At 41.7% G+C, this 14,665-nt stretch overlaps 1 protein-coding gene across 6 annotated transcripts in view; it reads right to left on the bottom strand.

The window, feature by feature from the left end:
- LOC128688066 (vesicle-fusing ATPase 1-like) overlaps positions 1-14,665 on the bottom strand; it is a 273,716-nt gene that overhangs the window by 196,951 nt on the left and 62,100 nt on the right. The gene's annotated exons all lie outside the window — the stretch shown is intronic.

Here is a 14,665-nt window from a genome sequence, read left to right as displayed (position 1 = left end):
AAAGCCAAAATTAGAACCCCTTTCCCTTTTCTTTTACTAAAAAAAGGAAAAGAAAAAACAAAAAAGGGTCTTAAATTTTGGTTTATGAAAAAACGTGATTGCTGATTTATGAATGAAAAAAAATGTCCCCTTAAGCAAACAAAGCGAATGAATTTTAAAAAGGGGGATTAAATTTTCTGAAGGTTGAAAAAAGGAGAAGAAATTCGGTTTTGGGAAAGGGAAAAAGAAAGTGTGGGAAAATTGAATATTGGGTTGAAAACTGGGGGAAAAAAAATAAAAATTGTTTTTGGGATCCCCGGGGAAAAAAAAAAGAGAAGAAGGGGAAAATTTTGGGAAAAAATGTTAAAAAACGGGAAAAAGGGGAAAAGTTAGGGTGCAATGGGGAAAAAATTTAAAAGAAATGGGAAAGGTGGTTTTTGGGGGGCTAGTGTAAAATAATGGGGGCCCTTTATTGAACTTTATGAAAGGGGGTTTTTAAGAAGGGGTTCATTTTGAAAAGGAAAAGGAAAAAAAGTATACAAAAATTGAGGCAAAAACAAGTTTTGGGATTATGTTTTGGAATAAAAATGTAATGGAAATTCGGATTAAATTTTTATAGAGGGGCCACAGATATATCGAAACACTTTTGTAACTACACTAGGAAAACTTATGCAGCATATGGGAATCTTTATTCAGGAAACGTTTACCCACAGTGGCTTCATCAGTCCCAAAACAAAGAGGAAGGCGTAAGGGGGAAAGGGGGAGAATGGGTAATGGGCCTCAACCAAAATCGATGTGTTCAGTCCATCAATCTTTAGAATGTACAGCAAAAAGGGGGGGGCGTGGGGTTATATCTGAGTGAGGGGGGACGGAAGCAGATGGAGGCGGGGTCAAATGGTACCATCCACTAGTAAAAAGGCTTCCCAAAAATTTAACAAGTGTTGAAGAATTCGAACAAGATCCCATGATGCTGCAGGTCTGACAGGGATGGATGGTTTTTAAAAACCGGCGTTGAAGGGTTGAGAATTTGGGAGCATATGGGAATCTTTATTCAGGAAAAACCCCTTTTCCCCAGGGCTTTATCAAATCCCAAAACAAAGAGGAAGGGCGAAAAGGAGGGGGAGAATGAGGGAATCAGTCCCCCAACCCGGGGTGATGTTTTCCCGTCCATCAATCTTGTAGAATGTACAGCAAGGGTGGGCGGGGTTATATACTGTAGTGGGGCGTGGGAAAAAAAATGGAGGGGGGGCTGTTGGGACCATCCCCTTTGTCGGGAGGGCTTCGCCCAAAAATTGAAAATTTGGGAAAAATTCTTTGTAACAAGATCCCCTGATGCTGCAGTGTCTGACACTGAGAGTAAAAAGGGGATGGGATACAAAGGAGAATAGAAGCATCCCGGGGGAAAAGAAGGTGGGAAAGGGTTTTTAAAAATGAGGGGGCAGTTAGGGGGAAAAAATATAAACAGCTATTGGAGGATAGATGGGGCCCAAAAGGGGGAAGCATAGGCAATGGGGTCGAGGGGGGGTAGGATTAAAAATGTATGGAGTGTTCGTAAATTTTGGGGTTTCAGGAAAAGTGGGTGCAGGAGGAAAGGGCGATTGGTGGAATGATGAAAAAGGAAAAGGGAAGGGAAAAGTTTGCATATGAGAAGTTTTTTCAAAATAGGGAAATGATGCAAAAGGGGGGAAGAGTATATGGAAAAAAGAGAGGTTAAGAGGGTGAAGCAATGTAAAAAAGAGCAAATGAGGGGAGTGGGGGAGATGTTATCAACAAATTTTGTTGAAAAAAAAGAAAAAGGTTTTGGGGTGAGATTAACAAGTTAAAAAGCCTAGAAAAAAATGGATTTTTTAAAATTAAAAATAAGGGGAGAAATTATTAAATGGGGGAAATTAGAGGTATTGGGAAGATGGAGGGGAAAATTTTGAGGTTTAAATGTTGATGAAGATAGGGGGAAACTGTGATTTGTGGAAGGGAAAAAAGGAAAACATCTTTTAGGAGAGAGGAAGAAACGTTGTATGTGGGGGGAAGTTAGGCGGGAGGTTTAAAAAGAAAAGGGGTAAGGCAACGGGATTGATAAAAAAAGGAAAAAATTTAAAAAACAGGTGGGGGATAGTTTTTGGGGGTTTGCAATTATTTAATAAAAAGTATGGAAGAGGGGAAATAGGGTTGACAGAGCACAAAATTTTTTATAAAGGCAAAGGGGTAAAAAAGAGTGCAAAATTTAGGGGGTAAGTCTGTTATTTTTAAAGGGGTATTTGAGTTATAATTAAAGAATTTAAATAAGGGAGGGGGAAAAAGGGTAGGTAGATGAACAAGGGGGGCTTTGGGAAAAGGGGAAAGGGGTGTAACCTTTTAAGTAAAAATATAAGGAACAGATTTAGATAAGGCTAAAGAGGCCTTTTTGGGATTTATGGTTTTGGGAAAAAAAGTGAAAAAAGGGGGGAAAAAGGGCAATGTCCCGATGTTTCAATGTATGGGGTAGGAGGTGGTTTCTGAAAGCAGTAAAGTTTTTAAAGAGGATAGTGAGGCTCGTTTGGGAGAAAGGAAAAAGGGGAAAATTTTTTTTTAGTAAAAATTTGGCCTTGGGGAAAGGTGTGATGTCACCGTGGGTTTTTTAATATTTTATAGATGGGGTTGTAAAAAATAAATGCAGGCCCGGGGGGGGTTAAAAAAATAAAAAAATCACACACAAAAGGGGGGTTGTCCGTGCCTTTATGACACTGTGCTCTTGGGAGATTCTGAAAGAAGCTGGGAGGTGGTGAAAGAATTTGGTAGGGGTGTTAAAAAAAGAAAATTAAAAAGGGGAATACAGGAAAATAAGGGTTTTGGAGGATAAAAAAAGAATAGGGGATGAAAGATTTGAATATCAAAAATTGGGGGGAGAGTATGGAGGAGGTGAAACGATTCAGATATTTGGGGGGTGGGCGTGCCCGCGGATGGTCCTAGAAAGAAGGGAATTTATAGAATTGATGAGGGAAAAAAAGGGGGGTGGTGCACTTAGGGCTGTGGGGGCAAAAAACTTTTTTCCTTTGGGGGCAAGGGGGTAAGGATAGTTTTACCAACGCCTTTTGGGGTGGCGTGGGAGATGAATTTTCAGCGGGGGAAGGCTGGGGGCAGTGGAGATGCCTGTCTGAGGGGAATTTTGGTGTGAATATAATGCCCGAATTGAGTTTGGGAAATTAGGGGGAGGTTTGGATTACCAAAACTGTTGTCCCGGGGGGCTGAGGGAAGGTTTGGGGGTGGGGGACATGTAAAAAGAATGGAGGAAAAAGAATGACTTCAAGAGGGATCAGTCTGTAGTGGAAGGGGAAGGGGGGGTAGGGTCAGCCCAGGAAAAGGTTTGGGGGAGGGGGGGGAGGTTTTTTTGGGGAGGGCTTGAACCCCGCAGGCGCAAGGGTTTGATAGGGGTGAATGGAGACAAAAGGTTTTAAACGGCGTTGTTTGGGGGGGAGCAAAGTAACATTTATGAAGGGGGTTCAGAAACCGGGAGGCCGGATTTTAGTCCTGGAGATGGGGACAGTGCCTTTTTCATCAAGGAGGGGGGTTAATGTTTCAGTTTTAAAACTGGTGTAAAGCACCCTTCTGGGAAGACAGTGAAAGGGAATAGGTAAAGTTTTTCTTTTGGGCCCCCCTGGGGCCCTTTGGGGGGAATCGGGCCCGTGTGATAATAAAATATATAAAATATATATATATATATATATATATATATATATATATATATATATATATATATATATATATATATATATTATATATATTTCAGTGGACCCCCGGGTTTACAATTAATCCTTCCCAAAACTCATTAAAACCCAAAAATTTTCGGAAAACGAATCAATTTTCCCATAAGAAATAATGGAAATCAAATTAATCCGGGAAGACACCCAAAAGTATAAAAAAAAAAATTTTACCATGAAATATTAATTTTAATAAAAAACTGGGAAAAAGACATGCAAGTTTCATGACACTTACCTTTATTGAAGATATGGTGATTGATGGGGTGGGGGGGAGGGGGGAGTGGATGGTCTTAGGTTTTTGAAGGGGGGTCCTTCCATTGGGGCTTGGGGAGCAAGTCCTTTTTTGGGTTACTTCCCTTTTTCTTTTTTAAAGCCATTTTGGACCAACGAGAGTCATGGACTTTGTGGGACAAAAATATCTGTCCATAGAGGCCTGTACCACTTGTTCCTTTTTGACTTTCCCAAAGTGTTTCAACAAATTGTCCCGTGTAAAATTACCAGCATGGTTTTTAATAGTTTTAAGGGGGATTTTATCACCCTTTTTACAAAAAAAACGCTTGAGAGATGTTTTCTCCCGTTATCTGTTTTCATTTATCCCACCCAATAACAGTTTTCAACATTTTTTTAACACTTGCCCGGGTTTCTGTTTCCCCCAATTTTCCCGTTGACTTTTTTCAAAAACAGCTTTCCCTTTATTGCCATTTTCCCGCCCCACTATAGTAGAGATGGTTGATTGGGGGGTTTTCTATAAAACCCGACCAGTTCCACACACACACTCCCCTTTTCCGACTTGCAATTATCTCTTTCTTCATTTCAAAATCATTAGCACCCTTGGTCTTAAGGTTGGCCAGGGGCTTTTTGGGGGCCCCTTATTTTTTGCAGAAAAAAAGCACCCAAAAAAGTAATAATATGGAAAAATGGAATGTACCAATGTTCCCTTTTTTTGCGCAACACTGGCTGGCTTGTAAACACTGGTACACACGGGGGGTTCAGGCCCAAGTGGACAAAATCTCTTTAATCGTGCGATCCGTGTTTTGCATCAGGGAAACAAAGGGAAAATTTTTTTGATCAAATGCATCGGCAACTGGTTTTTTTAAAACCGGAACATTGGGGAAACCGGGGGGCCCCTGTATATATATCCTGGGGGGTAGGTTGGTGACAGCAACCCGGGCCAGGGGGGACTACTGTCCTGCCAGGGGGGTAAACAAAACCTGAAATGTTTTACGTGATGGGAGGGTTTTCTGGTGTCCTTTTTCTGTCTCATAAACATGCAAGATTTCAGGACGCCCTTTCCCCCCTACTTAAATTAGGTAACACTACACATACATGTAAAGCATATATAACACACACCCCAGAGGGTGTATATATATATTTTTCTTTCTAGTTCTTGTTCTTGTTTTTTTCCCATTCCAAGGGAAAGTGGAACAAATTATTCCTCCGAAACCATGCGTACTGTAAAGGGGCTAAAAAGCCCGGGGGGAAGGGGCTATAACCCCTTTCCCGTACATATTACTAAATGAAAAAGGGGAAACTTTCCCTTTTTCCTTTTGGGGCCCCCCCTCTCAATGGAATCGGCCCCTTTTGTTGGGAAAAAAAGATACAGTGGGCCCTCAACCAGCAGTATTAACCCTTTCCCGGTTCCAGAGGCCAAATTTCAAAGGGGGCACCAGTGTTTAAAAATTTAAAAAAAAAAGTTATTTTTTTTATGAAATGGTAAAAATCTTTTTCTTTAAGGTAATAAAAAAAAGTATGAAATTTGATGGAAAATTTTTTAAAAAAGCTCTGGGGAATTTTGTCCCCGCAATATTTTTAAATTTGGGGATTTTACTTTGACTCCCCTTTTAGGCCAATTACATTATTCCCAAAGAACCAAATTTTAGCTATTTCACTAGTATTACATCTATTCTATTGATTGAGCACAAGAAATCACCAAGTCAACTGTTTCAACTACAAAATAAAGTGATCGAAAATTGGTAATTTGGCCAATTTAACACAAAGTTCAAAATATTCCAATTTCAAAACAAGGTCCAGAATAAACATTGTAGGTATTCCTGGCAATAAACTAACATTTTCTCTGTTCATTAGTTACGTTTTGAGGCTTTACAAATGAATTCCATTTGATTTTTATTCACATAATGAATTTTATTCACACCAAAAAATAAAAGATTTACTCTTATGCAATATAGTAATAATTGTATAAATAATATCATCACCACATTTGTGAATGTATATTAGACCCACCAGCTGGCGTGTATTAGCGTGTGAGTCGTTTGTTTACTCTTGACGTCGGAAAAATTTAACATTTCTGCTAATTTGAGCTCAGTTTCAAGCTATTTCCAGTGCAAAACCAATCGAAATCATCTCTATTTCTGTAATATGTCTTCCATTCTATCAAATGAGACCAAGAAATCCACAAATACAACTATAAAAACATACAAAAAACACTGCAAAGTCGCTGTTTTAATCGAAAATCACGGTCTGTTTTTTTTCTCTCATTATACACAGTGTGCTGCAGGATTTGTTTTATGTGGTGCACACATACCACATAGATGTATTCTCTCATATCTAGGCCCAAATTTACCACTCACAGTTTATCAGAGTGAGCTGAGCTCATGGCGTAGATCTACGGTTTGGACCCTGAATGTAAAGCCGTAGATCTACGGGACGGACCCTGAAAGGGTTAATCCGTTCCTGAGAGCTCATCGTTAATCGAAATTATCGTTAGTCGAGTTAATTTTCCCCATAAGAAATAATGGAAATCAAATTAATCCGTGCAAGACACCCAAAAGTATTGAAAAAAACAATTTTACCACATGAAATATTAATTTTAATACACACAAACTGAAGAAGACATGCACACTTACATGTGACACTTACCTTTATTGAAGATCTGGTGAGGATTGATGGGACTGGAGGAGGGGAGAGTGTTGATGGTGTTAGTGTTTAGAAGGGAAATCCCCTTCCATTAGGACTTGAGGTGACAAGTCCTTTTTTGGGGTTACTTCCCTTCTTCTTTTAATGCCACTAGGACCAGTTTGAGAGTCACTGGACCTCTGTTGCACAACATATCTGTCCACAGAGGCCTGTACCTCCCGTTCCTTTATGACATTCCTAAAGTGTTTCACAACATTCTCAGTGTCACAATTAAACACTTGTTCAGGTTTCAATTCTTCACTGTCTATGTACTCCTTGAATTCCTGCACAAGGGGGTAAGGCAGCCGGGATCGATGGGATAAAGATAGAAATGTTAAAAGCAGGTGGGGATATAGTTTTGGAGTGGTTGGTGCAATTATTTAATAAATGTATGGAAGAGGATAAGGTACCTAGGGATTGGCAGAGAGCATGCATAGTTCCTTTGTATAAAGGCAAAGGGGACAAAAGAGAGTGCAAAAATTATAGGGGGATAAGTCTGTTGAGTATACCTGGTAAAGTGTACAGTAGACTTATTATTGAAAGAATTAAGAGTAAGACGGAGAATAGGATAGCAGATGAACAAGGAGGCTTTAGGAAAGGTAGGGGGTGTGTGGACCAGGTGTTTACAGTGAAACATATAAGTGAACAGTATTTAGAGAAGGCTAAAGAGGTTTTTGTGGCATTTATGGATTTGGAAAAGGCGTATGACAGGGTGGATAGGGGGGCAATGTGGCAGATGTTGCAGATGTATGGTGTAGGAGGTAGGTTACTGAAAGCAGTGAAGAGTTTTTACGAGGATAGTGAGGCTCAAGTTAGAGTATGTAGGAAAGAGGGAAATTATTTCCCAGTAAAAGTAGGCCTTAGACAAGGATGTGTGATGTCACCGTGGTTGTTTAATATATTTATAGATGGGGTTGTAAGAGAAGTAAATGTGAGGGTCTTGACAAGAGGCGTGGAGTTAAAAGATAAAGAATCACACAAAGTGGGAGTTGTCACAGTTGCTCTTTGCTCATGACACTGTGCTCTTGGGAGATTCTGAAGAGAAGTTGCAGAGATTGGTGGATGAATTTGGTAGGGTGTGCAAAAGAAGAAAATTAAAAGTGAATACAGGAAAGAGCAAGGTTATGAGGATAACAAAAAGATTAGGTGATGAAAGATTGGATATCAGATTGGAGGGAGAGAGTATGGAGGAGGTGAATGTATTCAGATATTTGGGAGTGGACGTGTCAGCGGATGGGTCTATGAAAGATGAGGTGAATCATAGAATTGATGAGGGGAAAAGGGTGAGTGGTGCACTTAGGAGTCTGTGGAGACAAAGAACTTTGTCCTTGGAGGCAAAGAGGGGAATGTATGAGAGTATAGTTTTACCAACGCTTTTATATGGGTGTGAAGCATGGGTGATGAATGTTGCAGCGAGGAGAAGGTTGGAGGCAGTGGAGATGTCATGTCTGAGAGCAATGTGTGGTGTGAATATAATGCAGAGAATTCGCAGTTTGGAAGTTAGGAGGAGGTGCGGGATTACCAAAACTGTTGTCCAGAGGGCTGAGGAAGGGTTGTTGAGGTGGTTCGGACATGTAGAGAGAATGGAGCAAAACAGAGTGACTTCAAGAGTGTATCAGTCTGTAGTGGAAGGAAGGCGGGGTAGGGGTCGGCCTAGGAAAGGTTGGAGAGAGGGGGTAAAGGAGGTTTTGTGTGCGAGGGGCTTGGACTTCCAGCAGGCATGCGTGAGCGTGTTTGATAGGAGTGAATGGAGACAAATGGTTTTTAATACTTGACGTGCTGTTGGAGTGTGAGCAAAGTAACATTTATGAAGGGGTTCAGGGAAACCGGCAGGCCGGACTTGAGTCCTGGAGATGGGAAGTACAGTGCCTGCACTCTGAAGGAGGGGTGTTAATGTTGCAGTTTAAAAACTGTAGTGTAAAGCACCCTTCTGGCAAGACAGTGATGGAGTGAATGATGGTGAAAGTTTTTCTTTTTCGGGCCACCCTGCCTTGGTGGGAATCGGCCAGTGTGATAAAAAAAAAAAAAAATTCAGCTGCTTTTTGGCCCAAACTGGCAGCCTCACCATGCCTTATCACACTATGTATGCCACTACGATTCTTAAATCTCTCAAACCAACCTTTGCTGGCCTTAAATTCACTCACATCACCACTAGTTGCTGGCATTTTTCTAATTAAATCCTCATGCAACTTCCTAGCCTTTTCACATATGATCGCTTGAGAGATGCTATCTCTTGCTATCTGTTTTTCATTTATCCACACCAATAACAGTCTCTCAACATCTTCTATCACTTGCGATCTCAGTTTCAAAAACATAGTTGCACCTTTGGCAAGAACAGCTTCCATGATTGCCGTTTTCTTGCCTACAATAGTAGCGATGGTTGATTGGGGTTTTGTGTACAACCTGGCCAGCTCGGAGACATGCACTCCACTTTCATACTTAGCAATGATCTCTTTCTTCATCTCCATAGCAATTCTCACCCTTTTTGCTGTAGGGTTGGCACTAGAAGCTTTCTTGGGGCCCATGGTGACTTATTTTGCAGGTGCAATCACTAAAAAGGCTGTGATAATATGAAATGTTCCGGTTGTATGCATGGAAGCGGCCGCGGTGGCTGGCTGGCTTGTCAACACTGGCCAGAAGTGGACACGTCTCAGACAGAACGAATAGTGTTGGTCGAGTTTTTTAGTGCTAGTCGAGGCAAAATTTTTGCGTAAAAATGTATCGCTGGTCGGATTTATCGTTAATCGATGCCATCGTTGGTCGAGGGTCCACTGTATATACAGTGGACCCACGAGTTTCGTGATTCATCTGTTCCAGAGAGCCTGCCGAAAGTCAAAATTCACGAAACTCAAAACCATTTTCCCCATAAGAAATAATGGAAATAAAATTAATCCATTCCAGACACCCAAAAATATTAAAATAAAATATTTTTTTTCAAATTAAATAAAGACTTACATACTGAAAACAATCAGAAATCAAGTACATGCATATAAAAAATAATAACATTACACTTACCTTTACTGAAGACTTCTGGGTGGATGGAAAATGGGAGGAAGGGATAGGAGGAAGGTGTACACTATTGTTTGGAAGGAGAATCTCCTTCCATTAGGACTTCAGGTGGCAAGTTCTTTTCTGGGGTTACTGCCCTTCTTCTTTTAATGCCACTGGGAACAACTTGAGAGTCACTGGACCCCTGTCACACAAAATATCTGTCCAGAGAGGTCAGTTTCTGGCATTTCTTTATGATTTGCCTGAAGTGGGACAAGGTTTTGTCACTGAACATGTTGCAGATATGGCTTGTTTCAGCTTGGTCAGGGTGATACTTTTCAACAAAACTTTGCAACTCATTCCACTTTGAACACATGTCCTTAATCACCAAAGAAGGCGCCTCCTTCGCTCTCTTTTTCTCCTCCTCTGAAGCAAGTTCCTCAGCTGTGGTCTGATGCTGTTCCAGTTGAAGCTCTTGCAGTTCATCATCCCTGTGGACCTCCACCAACTCTTCCACATCCCCATCACTCACCTCCAACCCCATGGACTTACCCAATGCCACAACACCTTCCACAACAGGCAGAGGGTCGGCACGGTCAGGGTCTGCCTCAAACCCTTCAAAATCCCTCTGGATCGTGTTCTTCGCTTTCTTTACCAAAGGGCTTGTACTAGCTTTCCTTGGGCCCATGGTGACTTATTTAGAAGTTGCAATCACAAAAAACAATGGATTATTACGTATGAACCCGCAGGGTGATGGTCACATGTTGGTAAACAATGGCACACTGAGCGTGAATGGTGTGGGAGACTGGCTTTGTGTGCGCGGTGACAGGCGGACGAGTACCGGACGGTCGCCGAATCACGAGTCTAATCACAAAACTCGAGGCCAAATTTTGCCAAAAAAAACTTGCCAAAAGTCGAATTTCACGAAAGTCGATGCTGCCGAAACTTGGGGGTCCACTGTATATAATATATAGTATATATACAGTAGGGCCCCACTTATACGGCGGGTTAAGTTCCAGGCTGTCGCCGGAAAGCAGACATCACCGGAAGGCAGAACGCCATTTTTTTCCATTTATAAATGCATATAAATGTCAGACAACAAGTTTACACTAAATTATATTAAGTTAGTAATAAAACTAGGCATTAAAAACACACAAAGTAAAATACATTCACAGTAAATTCATTACTTATCTTAAAGTATTTGTAATCTTAATGTAGGGAGAAAGGTGAGTAGTACTTATTTGTAGGAAGACAGGTGCAGGTAGCCCAGGTGTAGGTAGCCCTGGCTCCCCGTCTCATACTTAATATACGATATTTAACCCTTTCAGGGTCCGTCCTGTAGATCTGCAGGTTCACGTTGAATGTCCAAACCGTAGATCTACGCCAAAATTCTAGCGCCGTCAAATTTAGTGCAAAAACGCTCATAGGCCTACATGTGAGAGAACAGGTCTGCGTGGTGGGTGTGCCCAATAAACAAAAAATCTAGGCGCCCGCATAGCATTGTGGGAACGCTGGCTCAGTTACCCTTGTTCACCATGCCTCGTCGCAAGGCAGCTCTCACTCCAAGGAAAATTGGGACTCTCCTGTTCCTATCTGATAGTTCTGACAGTGATAGAAGTGGAAATGAAGACGAATTCTTTGGCTTTGATCAGTTAGTGACCGAAAGGAATGACCAGGATATCGATAATAGTGCAGAAAACCCTGACAATCCTCAACCTTCTACCTCTGGTGTGGGCACTTGTCAGTCATGGTCAGTTGTACCTCAACGCAAGAGAAAACTACACCTACCATCCGACTTACGACCTGATCGACTTACGGCCACTCGACTTACGACCGTGTTTTTTATGCCAAATTTCTGGAAAATAAACAACTAATTGTGTTGTACACAGTGTTTATCCTAAACCTTACAGTATAAAATACAGTACTAACAACATAAAAAGTAAAGCAAAACATGAAATACCAAAATAAAACAATAAAATAAAGTCATTACACAAATGTTTTGTTGATATTCAGTACTAAAGTTCGACTTACGACCATTTCGACTTACGACCAGTTTCTCGGAACCGAACTCGGTCGTAAGTCGGATGGTAGGTGCATTATTTTTGCATGGCCAGGCCTCTGACTTCAGTAATGATGATGATAGTGACGTGGATTGTGATTTTAATGCTCTTGGCGATCATTCGGGTAGTGATAGTGAGGAAACATATTCACCAGCGAAGCGTCGGTATGTACGCCGCCGCATGCACTCGGGTAGTGTACCCTATGCCATGCCCAGGGGACGGAGTACATCCCGTGGCCCTACACCAGGTATAGATAGTGACAGTGAAGATGATGTGGTTACACTTGGCATGGATAGACCACAGGCATCAGAAGATGGTGGTAGTGGTGATGGTAGTGCCACGGCCATGCGTGACTCACCAGCCCAGACTGGGACCCACGCTGCTGACTCCTCAGTTCAAGGACAAAGTGGAGCGTCAGCCACCAGCCCACCACAACCACAACTACCCACACAACCAGCCTATGATGTCCAGTATCCACCAGCAAACCGTATCTGGGATTGGCAGCAAAATCCCAATTTTGTTTCCAAGCCCCACCACTTTGATGACTCTCAAAGTGGAATTCTACCAACTTGTCCCCTTGGAAACACTGCAAATGAAATGGGATTCTTTGAATTATTCTTTGACCAACCATTGATGGAAACTATTGTCAGGGAAAGTAATAAGTATTTTGAGTACACCATGGCAAATACGATCATATCACCACAGTCAAGACTACACCGGTGGAAAGAGACGACTGTTGCAGAAATGCATTTGCTTTTTGCAACAATAATGCTTATGCCTCATGTCTATAAGCATAATATAAAAGCATACTGTTCCACAGATCAGCTAATTTCTACCCCGGTCTTCAGTGAAATCATCCCAGTGAACAGGTTTATATTACTGTTATGTATGTTGCACTTCTCTGACAAAACCAGGCCTGACAGAAGTGACAGGTTATACAAGATTAGAAATGTTTTTATGTATCTCAAACAAAAGTTCAGCATATACTTTTATCCATTCAAGAATCTTGTAATTGACGAGTCTTTGATTTTGTTCAAAGGTAGGCTGTCATTCAAGCAGTATATACCGAGCAAGAGGAAACGCTTTGGTATAAAACTGTTTGTACTCTGTGACTGTGACAGTGGCCTGGTGTTGGATGTTGTTGTATACACGGGAAGTAAAACATTGAAAGATACCAAGATGTTATTGGGTATCTCAGGTGACGTAGTGAGAAACATGATGGTAAGGGGCATACATTATATACCGATAACTGGTACACGAGCCCATTACTCAGTGATTTCATGCAAATGAACAAGACAGATGTGTGTGGCACAGTGCGTTCTAATCGTAAACATATGCCCAGGCTCAACGCAGGTGCTCATGGTGATGACGTACAGGTGTTTACTGCCAATGACATCATGGCATTACGGTGACATGACAAACGAGATGTCACATTGTTGACAACCATTCACCGTAATGAAATGCAAGACAGTGGCAAATGAACATGACTAATGAACGTATTCGAAAACCAGTGACAGTGATTGATTATACACAAAACATGCGCTTGGTTGACAAATGTGACATGCAGATTGGTTTTGTTGATTGTGTTCGTAAGAGTTACAAGTGGTACATGAAACTTTTCTTCCATCTCATGGACATTTCAATGCTCAATGCATATAATATGTACCAAATGAAGACTGGCAACAGACCACCGTATGGTGAATTTTGTTTGTCTGTTGTCAGACAACTCATAATGAAGTACAGTGGACCCCCGCATAGCGGACGCCTTGCATAGCGGACAATCCGCATAGCGGACGCTTTGTTCGCTAAAATTTTGCCCCGCATAGTGGACAAAAACCCGCTCAGCGGCCTTCGTCCGAGACGCGTCCAATGTGCGCCCTCAGCCAGCCTCACATGTGCCGCCCGTGCCATTGTTTACCAGCCAGCCTCCGCGGTAACATTCAAGCATACACTCGGAATATTTCGTATTATTACAGTGTTTTCGGTGCTGTTTCTGGAAAATAAGTGACCATGGGCCCCAAGAAAGCTTCTAGTGCCAACCGTACACCTCAAAGGGTAAGAATACCCATTGAAATGAAGAAAGAGATCATTGATAAGTATGAAAGTGGAGTACGTATCACCGACCTGGTCAGGTTGTACAAGAAACCAAAATCAACCATCTCTTCTATTGTGGGCAAGAAAACGGCAATCAAGGAAGCTGTTGTTGCCAAAGGTTTAACTGTGTTTTCGAAACAAAGATCGCAAGTGATGGAAGATGTTGAGAGACTCTTATTGGTGTGGATAAATGAAAAACAGCTAGCAGGAGATAGCGTCTCTCAAGCGATCATATGTGAAAAGGGGCGGGAGGTGCATGACGATTTAATTAAAAAAATGCCTGCAACTAGTGATGATGTGAGTGAATTTAAGGCCAGCAAAGGTTGGTTTGAGAGATTTAAGAAGCGTAGTGGCATCCATAGTGTGATACGGCATGGTGAGGCTGCCAGTTCGGACCACAAAGCGGCTGAAAAATATGTGCATGAATTCAAGGAGTACATAGAAACTGAAGGACTGGAACCTGAACAAGTGTTTAATTGTGATGAAACAGGCCTGTTCTGGAAGAAAATGCCAAGCAGGACCTACATTACTCAGGAGGAAAAGGCACTCCCAGGACATAAGCCTATGAAAGACAGGCTTACTTTGTTGATGTGTGCCAATGCTAGTGGTGATTGCAAAGTTAAGCCTTTATTAGTGTATCACTCTGAAACTCCCAGAGCGTTCAGGCAAAAGAATGTCCTCAAGGATAATTTGTGTGTGCTGTGGAGGGCAAACAGTAAGGCATGGGTCACTAGGGAATTTTTCTATAACTGGTTACACCATGCATTTGCCCCCAATGTGAAAGATTACCTAACTGAAAAGAAATTAGACCTTAAGTGCCTCCTGGTGTTAGACAATGCCCCTGGTCATCCTACAGACGTGGCAGAGCGACTTTATGGGGACATGAGCTTCATTAAG

The sequence above is a fragment of the Cherax quadricarinatus genome, chromosome 10 (genome assembly GCF_038502225.1).
Source record: "Cherax quadricarinatus isolate ZL_2023a chromosome 10, ASM3850222v1, whole genome shotgun sequence".
Lineage (NCBI taxonomy): Eukaryota > Metazoa > Arthropoda > Malacostraca > Decapoda > Parastacidae > Cherax > Cherax quadricarinatus.
Note: the sequence above shows the minus strand (reverse complement) of the source record. Positions and strands in the feature narration are given on the sequence as shown.